Source organism: Suncus etruscus, chromosome 11 (assembly GCF_024139225.1).
Source record: "Suncus etruscus isolate mSunEtr1 chromosome 11, mSunEtr1.pri.cur, whole genome shotgun sequence".
NCBI classification, from domain to species: domain Eukaryota; kingdom Metazoa; phylum Chordata; class Mammalia; order Eulipotyphla; family Soricidae; genus Suncus; species Suncus etruscus.
In genome coordinates, this window is record NC_064858.1 from 96,615,598 (window position 1) to 96,628,951 (window position 13,354).

Below are 13,354 nucleotides of genomic sequence, written 5' to 3' on the forward strand. Positions count from 1 at the left end.
TATATATATATATATACACATATACAGAACCAACAATATTGTAATTACAAAATCCAAACTGCAACAATAAATTGTTAAAATGTTCCTTCCAATGGGCATTGTCCATTCACCCCTGAACCAGGATGCCAGCTACAAAACAACCACGGTTGCCTATAACATCACCTGGGAGCAGTCCTCTACCACAGAAGACTCTACAGCTGCCCCGGAATTGATCTACTCCAAAGAAAGGTTTCTTAACACCGAGTATAAACAACAACAACAACAACAACAACAACAACAACCTGCTTTCTGGGCAGAGCTATCCGAATTGCCCTCTAATTGCGAGGTGAAACTAGAGAATGCTCCACATCAACCTGACTTCAATGCAGGATATGCACAGATTCCAGGATCTTTAACTACAGAAACTTCACACCAAGAACAGAGACTGTGTGAGGAAAGGTTTATTGGCACTACAGGCAATGACTTGGGTTGGACAACCTAGTATGCCCGGAGCCTAGAAATGGTCTTATGCCAGAAAACTTCAGGGGTAAGGTCTCGTATTTAGGCCAAGGCTTTTCCTTTCCAAGTCCCCCATATTTTGCTGGGCTTATGCAAACAATTGCCACTCTAACACTGTTTTTGCTGTAATTCTTTAACTCTGATCGTTAAAAAAAGAAGAAAAGCTTATTAAACCTCTGCTAGGCTTTTAATGAGTTAATTGGTGATTCAATGATTTTCAAAAATATACTTGCTACTAAACCTTTTCTTTCTCTTTCATCTCGTTCGTTTTTTTAGTTTTTTAAATAACTTTGACTTTGTTCTTCCTGAAACAAATATATTATAATCAATTGTGTCAACTATGTGATATATTTCCTTTAAATAAATTTTAAAAATTTTTCCTTTCAAGAAAACATATCTGTGAACATTGGTGGAGGGAGATTGACACTGGTGGTGGGATTCATGTTAGAACATTATGTGCCTGAAACTGAGCTAAGAATACTATGCAACTAACAGGGCCTTAATAGCTAACCAAAAATTAGATCTGAACTCTTTTATCAAAGCAGTATGCAGAGTATCCAAGTTATGGAAACAAACTAAATGCCCAAAGATGGATGAAGAGATAAAAATATATGATCATCTATATATTCAATATAACTGTATTTTCATAAAATGAGGAAATATTGGGGATGGAGCCCGCACTAGCCTCGGATGAATTGCAGTTCAATTCCTAGCATCCCATGTGGTTCCCCAACCCAGGAGGGATTTCTGAGCACATAGCTGGGAATAACCCCTGAGCATCACTGGGTATGGTCCAAAAACCAAAATCAAACAAAAAAGAAGAGGAAATATTACATTTGTGATGAAGTGGATTGACTTTGAGGGCATTTGTTTTCTCATCTTGACTATATTCTGGTTCTACCTTCTGAATTTCTAGATGTTTCAGAGTTTCCAACTCTATTTATGAAATCTATCCCTTTGGTAGTGAAAGCTAATGACTTATCTGCAAATTACATATTTCATATTATAGCAATTTTCATCATCAGCCTGACAATCTTTAAGGGCAAGATCAGGTTACAAATGGTAGATCTAAGAAGAGCTGTATGACATCAAAGTCTGTGCCCTTTTGCCATACTGAATGTTTTGAATTATAGTGACTAAATTAGTACCCCCCAAAGGCATGATATTGTAGCATCTACTATAGTACCTGTACAAAACAGGAAATTACAAATATTAATGTGAACTGGCCAGTTTGAAACAGTTAACTATGAAGATATATACATATATAAATGTGTATACTCATATAGTTCAATAAGTTGTTTCATGACATCTTAAGTTTATATGATTTTCTAAATAGATTTTTCTTGTTTTCTAAAGAAAAATAATATAGAAAAAATACATGGCCCATAATAATTTACAAAGTTTCAAAAAACTAGTTTAGAGAACACTATTAAATAATTAAAGTGGGAAAAGAAATTCATTATTTGAGAGAATGTGCTCATTTCATATTTTACATCTCATTTTGTTATTCCTCTACTTTTATCAATTCACAGTGGTTAATGTTGCATGTTAAAAATATAGAATATTTCTACTGAGGAAATTCATTGCCACATTGTAATATTCGCATACACCTTTCAAGCAATGTGAAGGCAATGCGAGGAGCTAAGAGAACAGCATCAAGTAAATTCTTCCCTAGAGCCTTCAAGAGAACATGTTTGAACTAACTTCCAAATCAGTTTTTCTGCCTTCAGAGTTGAGGAAAAATTATTTCTGAGAACCAGGAGTACATGCTTAGCATGCAGGTATCTAGTCCCATTCCTAGCACCACACAGATTTCCCAAATTCCTGTTGGGAGTAACCTCAGAGCACCCTGATTGTAATCCTCGAACAATGAGCTAGTGGTAATCCCTGAGCACTTTGGGGTGTGGCACCAAAAATGAAGCAAAACAAAATAAAACAGAAAACAATTCTCCAAGTTAAATATGGCACCTCAATCTTATTGAGGTTTGTAAACATATTTCCTGGATAATAATTTCTCTCTTCATTATTCATTTTTATTCACCTCATTCCAAAAATGATATTTACCTATAGAAAACTTTCATATAGGGCATGACTATATTAGGCCACATTAGTCCTTTATAACCTATGGTTGAAGTCAATAGTTATCTCTCTTTTTATTTTTTAAGTAAAAAAAATTTTATTTGAAAAATCTGAGGAAGGGTAAAGAATAAGAAAAAGAGAGAGTAATGAGTAACACACTGAAGAAAGTGTGGGATTCTCCAAAGGAAGAGAAAGCCTAGTACACAATCCAGAGTAAAAATATGAAGTACACATCATAGGAAGGAAAATATCAGTACCAGGGCAACACATGTGTGTCCCTTCTTTGTTCTTAGTTTTTCTTTATAGGATTTCCCCAAACTGCCTCACATGGGGCTTTCTACTTAGACAAGAGTCCTATTGCTAGGGTGGTTGCCACTGGGAAGGTTTGCTAGCCCTCTTGGTCTCTGGAGCCTGGGGTCCAATTTCATTGCATCTATTATGATAGCTTGGTCTTCTCATTTCTTTGGTAGTGCTTTGCTAGTGCTGACTAAGATGCAGTAGGTTCTACTTCAAGTTATGGATTTCATAATAATACCCATTGCTTATGAAAATGAACTTTACCTTGACTCATTGCAGAGTCTCAATTTTCTAGAGTTGGAATTAGCTCAGGCTGGTTTTTTTTTTTTTTTTTGCCATTGTCTCTTCTCTTTTCAGACTATCCTCTTGAGTGCCTAGGACTTCACACTGACTTTTTTCATACCAAGAAAGACTGTGGAGGTCTCTAAGTTAGATTCTTATATCTACAGTTATATCTACACTATATCTACACTATAACACTAATCAACTCATTATGGAAGGATTTATCTAAGTGGCAAATTATTTCCAAGCTGTACCTGAGAAAGTCATCAGTATCCTCTGATACAGAATTCTGCTCTCTGAATATCTCTATTGACATGTCTTCCTAAAAAAAAATTAACTGAAGTTTGAATGGAGAAAGACATTCTTTCCCGATTCCCCTCTCTTAGAGGATTTCCCCATTACATTCTCAAAGTCTACAATATTAATTTACTTTCTGCTTAACCCTTCACCTTAAGAACATTCTTTTTCTCTTTTATCAGTCATCTTTATAGATTGCCTGTCATTTCTCTCAGAATTTTTAAGTCATATTTAGAAACAGAATCTAAGAGCTGGACTACAGAACTGAATTTACTAGGATAAGGGGATAGAGATGATCCTAAAACAATGGTGCAGGGCAGTGGAACACTTTGGGGGTCAGTGTAGTATTGGGATGTTGCACATATGAAACCCTATTCTTAATAGTGCTATAAATTGCAGAGTCTAAAATAAAAATAATATAAATACATAAAGTAATGTCCAGAATAAAGTCTCATTTAGGGTGTTATTTTCTTTCAAAATTCTAGTTGGTCCCTCTTCTAAGAGGCAGTATAGTGTGTTCCATCCCATGTCAACTCTTCATGACAAAAGGACTAGCACAGGTAAAGATATACATGGATGTACATGGAATCTATCATGCTGAGTGAAATAAGCCAGAGGGAGAGAGATAGACACAGACTAGTCTCACTCATCTATGGTTTTAAGAAAAATGAAAGACATTTTTGCAATAATTCTCAGAGACTAAAGAGAGGAGGGATGGAAGATCCAGCTCACGATATGAAGCTCACTGAAAAAAGTGATGAGTGCAGTTGGAGAGGTGACTGCATTGGGAACTATGGTGGCAGTGTGGAAGAATGAGGGAGGTGGGGGCCTGTCTGGAGTGCAGACGAGGGTGGGGTGGGGAGGAGGGAGATGTGGGACTTTGGTGTTGGGAGTGTTGCACTAGGTAAAGGAGGGTGTTCTTTGCATGGCCTGGGCCCAACTACAATCATGTTTGTGGTCAAGGTGTTTGAGTGAAGATGTTGATTAAAAAAAAAAAGATTAGAGTCAAAGGAGCACTGCAAAAACAGTAAAAGAGAGAGAGAGAGAGAGAGAGAGAGAGAGAGAGAAAGAAAGAAAGAAAGAAAGAAAGAAAGAAAGAAAGAAAGAAAGAAAGAAAGAAAGAAAGAAAGAAAGAAAGAAAGAAAGAAAGAAAGAAAGAAAGAAAGAAAGAAAGAAAGAAAGAAAGAAAGAAAGAAAGAAAGAAAGAAAGAAAGAAAGAAAGAAAGAAAGAAAGAAAGAAAGAAAGAAAGAAAGAAAGAAAGAAAGAAAGAAAGAAAGAAAGAAAGAAAGAAAGAAAGAAAAAGATAAATTGTTGAGAAAAGAAAATCCAACCAGTGCTATTTCAGAACTTTTTCAGTATTTTTCTGTCAGTGTCATTCATGATTTTGTTGTCAGAAATTCATTTTTCTGAATTAGTAGTTTTTAAGGTTAAAGAATTTTTTCACTTCTCAAAAACCTTGAATTGACTTTAAATGATGAATAAGAATATTTTGGGACTCAGAAGAGTGGCTTTACTCTTTAAGTTTTAGAATCTTTTTTTATAGAAAATTTAGGAGGAGTTCTCAAGAGAGACTCTAATGAGCATCTGAAACTCCCTTTGGAGCAATTTCAAAAGTCTTTCCAATCTCCTAGGGCCAGATTCTTTTATAATATAACTTTCTCCTGTCTTAGGAGAAATTTCCTGTCTTTTGGGACCTCTATTGATATAATATAAACCAATCTCCTCTACTAGAATTCCCATGGTTTGGACAAAAGAATCTTCATGGTTTCTCCTAAAAAGTCTAGGTCAGACAGGATTTCTGATGGCCTATTCTGTCCTCCTTAAATTGTAGACAAGTCATCAAATTCTATGTTGTGGAAGTGATTTTCTTCAGTAGAATATTTCTTATTTTAATACGCATCATTATCCATCCACTGTGAATTGAAAAAATAGTCAAAAAATTATGAAAAAGCTATGTGTGGTTATAAAATAAACACATTCTCTCAAGCTTATTTTCTTTTCAGTATATTTCTACCCTAATTGTATTATCCTCATTTCTACCTTTTTCTTTAATGTAATATGTCATTGTTGTGCATTAATTCTTCTCTCTATATTATTTAACTTTTAAAAAGAAAAAGAGAAAGGGTGGGCTGAAGAGAGCATAGATAGCACAGTGAATAAGGCTCTTGCCTTACATGCACCAATCTGTCAATCACCATATGTGGTCCCCTGAAAATTCCAAGAAGTGGTCTTTGAGCTAGGAGACAGAAGCCCTCCCTGAGTATAGCCAAGTGTGATAGTAACCTCTTGACCCAAACAAAAAAAATAAGTGGCTCAATAAATATATAGCTCAAAAGTTTGGAGTTCATATTCTGCATGCAAGAAGGCCTGAAGTTGATTCCTAGTACTACATAATTCCCCAAGTACTACTTTGAGTGACCTCTGAACTGAAATCATCCCCTGAGCATTACTGTATATGGCCGAATATCCAAAAGAAATAATATATTTAAAATATAAAAATAGTGGTGGACAAAGGCTGGTGGTTGGGATATATTTTGGGAACACAATGGTGGGAGGTCAAAATTGGTGGTGAGTGGGCCCTGATTGACTGTAAGTCTGAACCCAACTATGAAGAATTTTATAAATCATAATGGTTTCAATAAAATAAAATAAAATTGTTTAAAAAAGAAAAGCATATAAAATATGTTCAGGATATAATTCAGGGGTAAATAAAGTCCATGCTCTATACACATGGGACATGGGTTTGATCCTTAGCATCACCAAGTAACAATAAAAATGTATTTAAGAGCAATCTGAGACCTAAGACATAGTGTTGTGGTAAGGTGTTTGCTTGCCTTTATATATAGCCTACCCAGGTTTAATCTCTGGCATCCTATACAGCTCCCCCAAGCACTACCAAGAGTGATTTCTGAGAACATTCTGGAATAAACCCTGAGCACAGCCATGTATGAGCCTCAACCCCAAAATAAATAGAAAAAATAAAGAACAATAAAAATTTTAAGTGCCAATTAAATGATTTATTTAATTCTATAATTTAGATAATACACCCTATATATATCCTATATTGCATTTGTTGATTCAAATTAACAAACTAAGGTGCTATGCCAGATGCTGCAATATCAAGCCAGTATTTTTATTTGTTTGTTTGTTTTGGGACCAAACCCAGTAATTCTCATGGGTTACCTCTGGGTCTGCACTCAGAAATCACTCCTAGCAGGTTCAGGGCACCGTAAAGGATGCTCGGGATTGAACCCAGGTTGACTACGTGCAAGGAAAACATCCTACCCTACCTACTATGCTATTTCTCCAGTCCTAAGCCAGTATTTTTATTTTAGAATCTCAATCTTAATCATGATGTTTCCAAAATATGAGAGATTAGTACTTGATTTAATATATTTTTGAGGGGGACTCAGTTTAGCCCTAATACTTCCCAACAAAGATGTGTGTTTGAATTGAGTTGGTCTGTATGATCATTTGAATTTTTATTATTTTTTCTAAAGATACTAGTGTTTATTATATATACACTTTGACCCCTCTCCAGAAAGAAATTACACCTATAGCCTCTCTATGTTTTCCATCCAACCACCTGTTTTGAAAAAGTCTTGTCAATGAATTTGAATATTTTACTGAAAAATTTTTTTTGTTTTTTGAACGACACTCGGCTGTGCTCAGGAGTTACTCCTGGTTCTGTGCTCAGAAATTGCTCCTGGCAGGCTAAAGGAAAATACCCTACCCACTATGCTCTGGTCCCCATTTAGTAGATTTTAATAAATAAAAGGTGACATGCATATATTAAAACTCAAAACAAGTGTTATAGATAATTGCTTTTAAAAATATTTTTATTGAGTGAGGAACTGTAATTATCCATAGCTTTAATGGTGGTTTCCTATGTAAATAATCCCAACACAGTTACACTCATTTATTTGTGTATTTGCAATGGACACGTTTGTACTACGAAGAGGAGTAAAAACAACAGAGAAGAGGAACATGAAGTCTAAATTATTCTATCTTTATAGAAAAGGTTAGTTAATTTCTAATTTATGTTCATAAAGGAAAAGGTAGATAATATAATTTGATGTATATAAATATATATAAGAAAGTTCATATTTAATATTTATTCTCCAGTTCATATTTAAAATACTAAAGAAAATATGGAAATGTACTAAACGCTATCTGAAAAATTTAATAGTAAGAAAAATGTATTGTTTTTGTTTGGGGACACATGCAGTGATGCTCAGGGGTTACTCCTGGCTTTGTACTTGAACCTCCTGGAGAAGGGAGGGGGACCATATGGGATGCTGGAGAATGAACAGAGGTTGGCCACATGCAAGGCAAATGCCCTACCTGTAGTACTATTGTTTAATCCCAAGATAAATTATATTTTGAAAGGCCTCCCAAGTGGTACTGCTGACCATCAGGGTCACACAATGATCAATGACAATAAATGACAAATCAATGATTAAATTTGGGTCCTCATACCTACAGGGCATAAGTTCCATACTCCTTTAAACCATTTCCCAGATGCACAAAATGTTATTTTTTTCCTCATGAATTAAGAAACCAAGAATATGGGGCTGGAGAGATAGCATGGAGATAAAGTGTTTGCCTTGCAAGCAGAAGATCGGTGGTTCAAATCCCGGCATTTCATATGGTCCCCTGAGTCTGCCAGGAGCGATTTCTGAGCATAGAGCCAGGAGTAACCCCTGAGTGCTGCTGGATGTGACCCAAAAACCAAAAAAGAAAAAAGAAACCAAGAATGTATAAGGCTATATTTGTTTGTCTGTCTTAATTATCTTTATTTAAACACTGTGATTACAAATATGATTGTAGTTGTATGATAACAGTCATATAAAGAACACCCCCCTTCACAAGTGCAAGATTCCCACCACCACCAATTTTCCAGATCTCCCTCCTCCCCACCCCACCCACACCTGTACTCAAGATAGGCTTTCTATTTCCCTCATTCATTCACATTGTTATGATAGTTTTCAGTGTAGTTATTTCTCTAACTGCACTCATCACTCTATGTGTTGAGCTTCATGTCATGAGCTGCACCTACATGAGAAGATGGGGGGAAATAAGGGTTGGGACTGAGGCAGTAAAAGATTAGATATGAGCTTTGTAGGGCAGTATCAAAGGATATTATGCATATATAAACTATATGCATACAATACTGTCAGTAGGAGACCAAGGAGAAAAAATTTCCAGTGACTGTCCCAACATAAGCCAGTGCTAGAATGACCTGCCCTACTCCCAAAGGGCATTCCCATTACTGTAGGGAGAGGTAGGGGGAAAGCCTGATGATCCCTATAGAGCCCACCGGGACAGGCGCTCAGGGAAGGCCTGGAGTCCAGGGGAAAAGACAAGGATGGCTGGGGGCCTGCCAAGCACCCCAGCACTCCCCAGGCTAGGAAGAAGGCCTCCGGCATGGGGACTCCCCAAACCCCATACCTGGGAAGAGCTGGCCTCCAGAATCAAAGAGGAAACTGGAAGCCAGATATCTGCCCAACCTCCTCTCATTGTACCTCCCTCCTGGAGTACAGAGGGAGGGGGGAAGCCTGAGGACCCCAAAGAATCCACCTGAACCCACTTCTGGCCATCTGAGCTGGCACCCAGGGAAGGCCTGGAGTCAGGGGAAAAAGACAAGGACTGCTGGGGGCCTGCCAAGCCTCCTAGCACTCCCCAGGCTAGGGAGAGGGCCTCTGGCATGGGGTTTCCCCAAACCCCATACCTGGCAAGAGCTGGCCTCCAGAATCAAAGAGGAAACCGGAAGCCAGATATCTGGCCACATAAGGCTATATTTTTGATAAATAGCATAATATTCTTGAATTGATAAAATTTAATTTTATGGCTATATTTTTAACTCTTTTTACTCCATAAGTATATTTATATTTTTCTAGGAAGATTTCGCATGAATTGATAAAAAAAAATAAATGAGAAAGCAATATAAAGAAATGGAGGCTAAGAGAATAATATTTATTTCTTGGGCCATGGAGGTAGGGTGTTTGCCTTGCATGCAGAAGGACGATGGTTTAAATCTGAGCATCTCATATGGTCCCCTGAGCCTTCCTGGAGCAATTTCTGAGCATAGAGCCAGAGTAACCCCTGAGCGCTGCCAGCTATGATCCAAAAACAAAACAAAACAAAAAGGAAATATTTATTTATTTTATATTTTAAATATAAAAATTATATTTTATAATCTTTTATATACAGTACATAATATATCATTTTATATTAAAGTATATAAAGTTATATATAATATTTTATATATATTATATTCTCTCTATATATTTTTTGGTTTTTGGGTCACACCCTGCAGAGTTCAGGGGTTCATTCTGGTTCTACACTCAGAAATCACTCCTGAGAGGCTCCGGGGACTATATGGGATGCAGACTTCGAGCCACCGTCCTTCTGCTTGCAAGACAAACCTCTACCTCCATGCTATCTCTCTGGCCCCTATATTCTATATTATTTCTTATTTAAAAAGTCTGAGTGAACAATATCTCAAGATATAAAAAATATAGTATTGTCTGAATATCTTTAAAAGCTGCACAATATTACTAAGTAGGAATATGATCAACTTCTGAAGACTATTCATAATTTTCCCAAATTTAAAGATAAAAAGGGGCCGGAGAGATAGCATGGAGGTAAGGCACTTGCCTTTCATGCAGGAGGTCATCAGTTCGAATCCCGGCATCCCATATGGTCCCCTGTGCCTGCCAGGAGCAATATTTTGAGCCTGGAGCCAGGAATAACCCCTGAGCACTGCCGAGTGTGACCCAAAAAACCACAAAAGAAAATAAATATAAATAAAAATTAAAAAATACAATTATATGGGCCAGAGAGATAGCACAGTGGTAGGGCATTTGCCTTGCATGTGGCTGATCCAGGACGAATGGTGGTTCAAATCCCGGCATCCTATATGGTCCTCTGTGACTGCCAGGAGTGATTTCTGAGTGCAGAGCCAGGAGTAGCCCCAAAACGTAGCTGGGTGTGACCCAAAAACCCAAAAAACAAATAAAAAATCCAATAATAATAAAAGCTTCAAAAAAATTTTTAAAAAGACTGCAAACTGAATTGAGAACAAACCGTGACTTGCAGTAAGATGAAATGTTTTTGTTTTATGATTTTGTTTCTTTGGAGGGAATGAATTGGATCACCCCGGTGATACTCAAGGGCTATTTCTTTTTTCTTTTCTTTTTTGTCCCCCAATTCACAATACAGACCAGGCAAAGAGCCTGTGTTGAGGTGTATATGGGGTGCATTTACTGTACCTCCTCTTTCTATACAGTCAGTGTAAAGAACACAGCCTGTGGTAAAAATTGGGAGGCCTTATCTTTTCTTTTCTTTATACACATATGTATGTATATATAATCCTCACCAGTGCAACATTCCCAGGACCAATATCCCAAGTATCCTTTCTCCCTACCCCACACCAGCCTGTACTCTAGACAGGCTTTCTACTTCCCTCATTCAGTCACATTTTGTTATAGTTCTCAGTGTAATTATTTCTGTGACTGCACTAAACAATCTCTGTGGGGAGCTTCATGCTGGGAGCTGGACCCTCCAGTCCTACTCTATTTTGTCTCTGAGAATCATTACACAAATGTTTTTCATTTTTCTTAAAACCCATAGATGAGGGAGACCTTTCTGTGTTTATCTCTCTCCCTCTGTTTTATTTCACTCAGCATAATAGATTCCATATACATACATTATAGGAAAATTTTATGACCTTCATCTCTTCTGATGGCTGCATAATATTCCATTGTGTATATGTAGCATGGTTTCTTTAACCATTCATCTATTGAGGGGCATCTAGACTGTTTCCAGAGTCTGGCTATTGTAAATAACGCTGCAATGAATATAGGTATGAGAAAGGGATTTTTGTATTGTATTTTTGTGTTCCTAAGATATATCCCTAGGAGTGGTATAGCTGGATCATATGGGAGCTCAACTTCTAGCTTTTGGAGAAATCTCCATATTGCTTTCCACAAAGGTTGGACTGGACGGCATTCCCACCAACAGAGAATAAGATTTCCGTTCTCTAAACATCCCCGCCAGCACTGCTTGTTCTCATTTTTCCTGATGTGTGCCAATCTCTGTGGCATGAGATGGTACCTCAGAGTTGTTCCTATTTGCAGCTCCCTGATGATTAGTGATGTGAAGCATTTTTTCATGTGCCTTTTAGCCATTTGTATTTCTTTTTTGCCAAAGTGTCTGTTCATTTCTTCTCACCATTTTTTGATGGGGTTAGATGTTTTTTTTCTTTTAAAGTTCTATCAGTGCCTTGTATATTTTGGGTATTAACCCCTTATCTGATGGGTATTGGGTGAATAGTTTCTCCCACTCAGTGAGTGGCTCTTGTATTCTGGGCACTATTTCCTTTGAGGTGCAGAAGCTTCTCAGCTTAATATAGTCCCTTTTATTTATTTCTGCTTTCACTTGTTTGGAGAGTATGGTTTTCTCTTTAAAGATACCTTTAGTCTCAATGTCATGGAGTGTTTGGCCTATATGTTGTTCTATATACTTTATGGTTTCAGGTCAGATATCTAGGTCTTTAATCCATTTGGATTTTATCTTTGTACATGATGTTAACTGGAGGTCTAAATTTGCTATTTTACAAGTGGCTAGCCAGTTGTGCCAACACCACTTATTGAAGAGGCCTTCCCTGTTCCATTTAGGATTTCTTGCACCTTTATCAAAAATTAGGTGACTGTATATGTGGGGAACATTCTCTGAGTACTCAAGCCTGTTCCACTGATCTGAGGTTCTGTCTTTATTCCAATACCATGCTGTTTTAATAACTATTACTTTGTAATACAGTTTAAAGTCAGGTTAAGTAATACCTCCCATATTCCTTTTCACAAGTATTGCTTTAGCTATTCGTGGTTGTTTATTGTTCCAAATGAATGTCAGAAGTGTTTGATCCACTTATTTGAAAAATGTCATGGATATCTTTAGAAGGATCGCATTAAATTTGTACAAAGATTTGGGGGGGTATTGTCATTTTAATAATATAAATCCTGCCAATCCAAGAGCAGGGTATGGATTTCCATTTCCGTGTGTCTTCTCTTATTTCTTGTAGCAGGGTTTTATAGTTTTCTTTGTATAGGTCCCTCACATCCTTAGTCAAGGAGACTCCAAGGTATTTGAGTTTATGTGAGACTAATGTGAATGGGGTTGTTTTCTTAATATCCACTTCTTCCCTATCATTATTGGGGTATAAAAACTTTTCAAGAGGAACTACTACCAATCCTGGCCAGGCTCTTTCATGAAATTGAAAAAACAGGAACATTTCCAATGAAGCCAATATCACCTTGATACCAAAACCAGAGAGAGATAGAGCCAAAAAAGAAAATTACAGGGGCCGGGCAGAGGTGCTGGAGGTAAGGTGCCTGCCTTGCCTGCGCTAGCCTAGGACGGACCACGGTTCGATCCCCTGGCGTCCCATATGGTCCCCCAAGAAGCCAGGAGCAACTTCTGAGCGCATAGCCAGGAGTAACCCCTGAGCGTCACAGGGTGTGGCCCAAAAACCAAAAAAAGAAAATTACAGACCAATACCCTTGATAAATACAGATGCAAAGATCCTCAACAAAATTCTGGCAAATAGAATTCAATGCCATATCAAGAAGATCATTCACTATGAAGTAGGTTTCATCCCAGGAATGCAAGGATGGTTTAACATTCGCAAATCCATCAATATAATACACAATATAAACAAGAAAAAAATAAAAATCACATGATCATATTAATAGACACAGAGAAAACATTCGATAAGGTTCAATACCCATTCTTGATAAAAAAAAAACAAACTCTCAGCAAGATGGGAATGAAAGGAACCTTTCTCAATCTAGTCAAGGCCATTTATCACAAGCCAATGACAAATATTATCCTCAATGG

The 13,354-nt window shown here is 37.2% G+C and overlaps 1 non-coding gene across 1 annotated transcript; it reads right to left on the reverse strand.

Moving 5' to 3' along the window:
* Positions 1 to 10,653: 10,653 nt before the first annotated feature.
* Positions 10,654 to 10,786, reverse strand: LOC126023143 (small nucleolar RNA SNORA51). Its single transcript, XR_007500350.1, has one exon. It is a non-coding gene; the product is annotated as a small nucleolar RNA SNORA51 (small nucleolar RNA).
* Between the last annotated feature and the right edge of the window lie 2,568 nt (positions 10,787 to 13,354).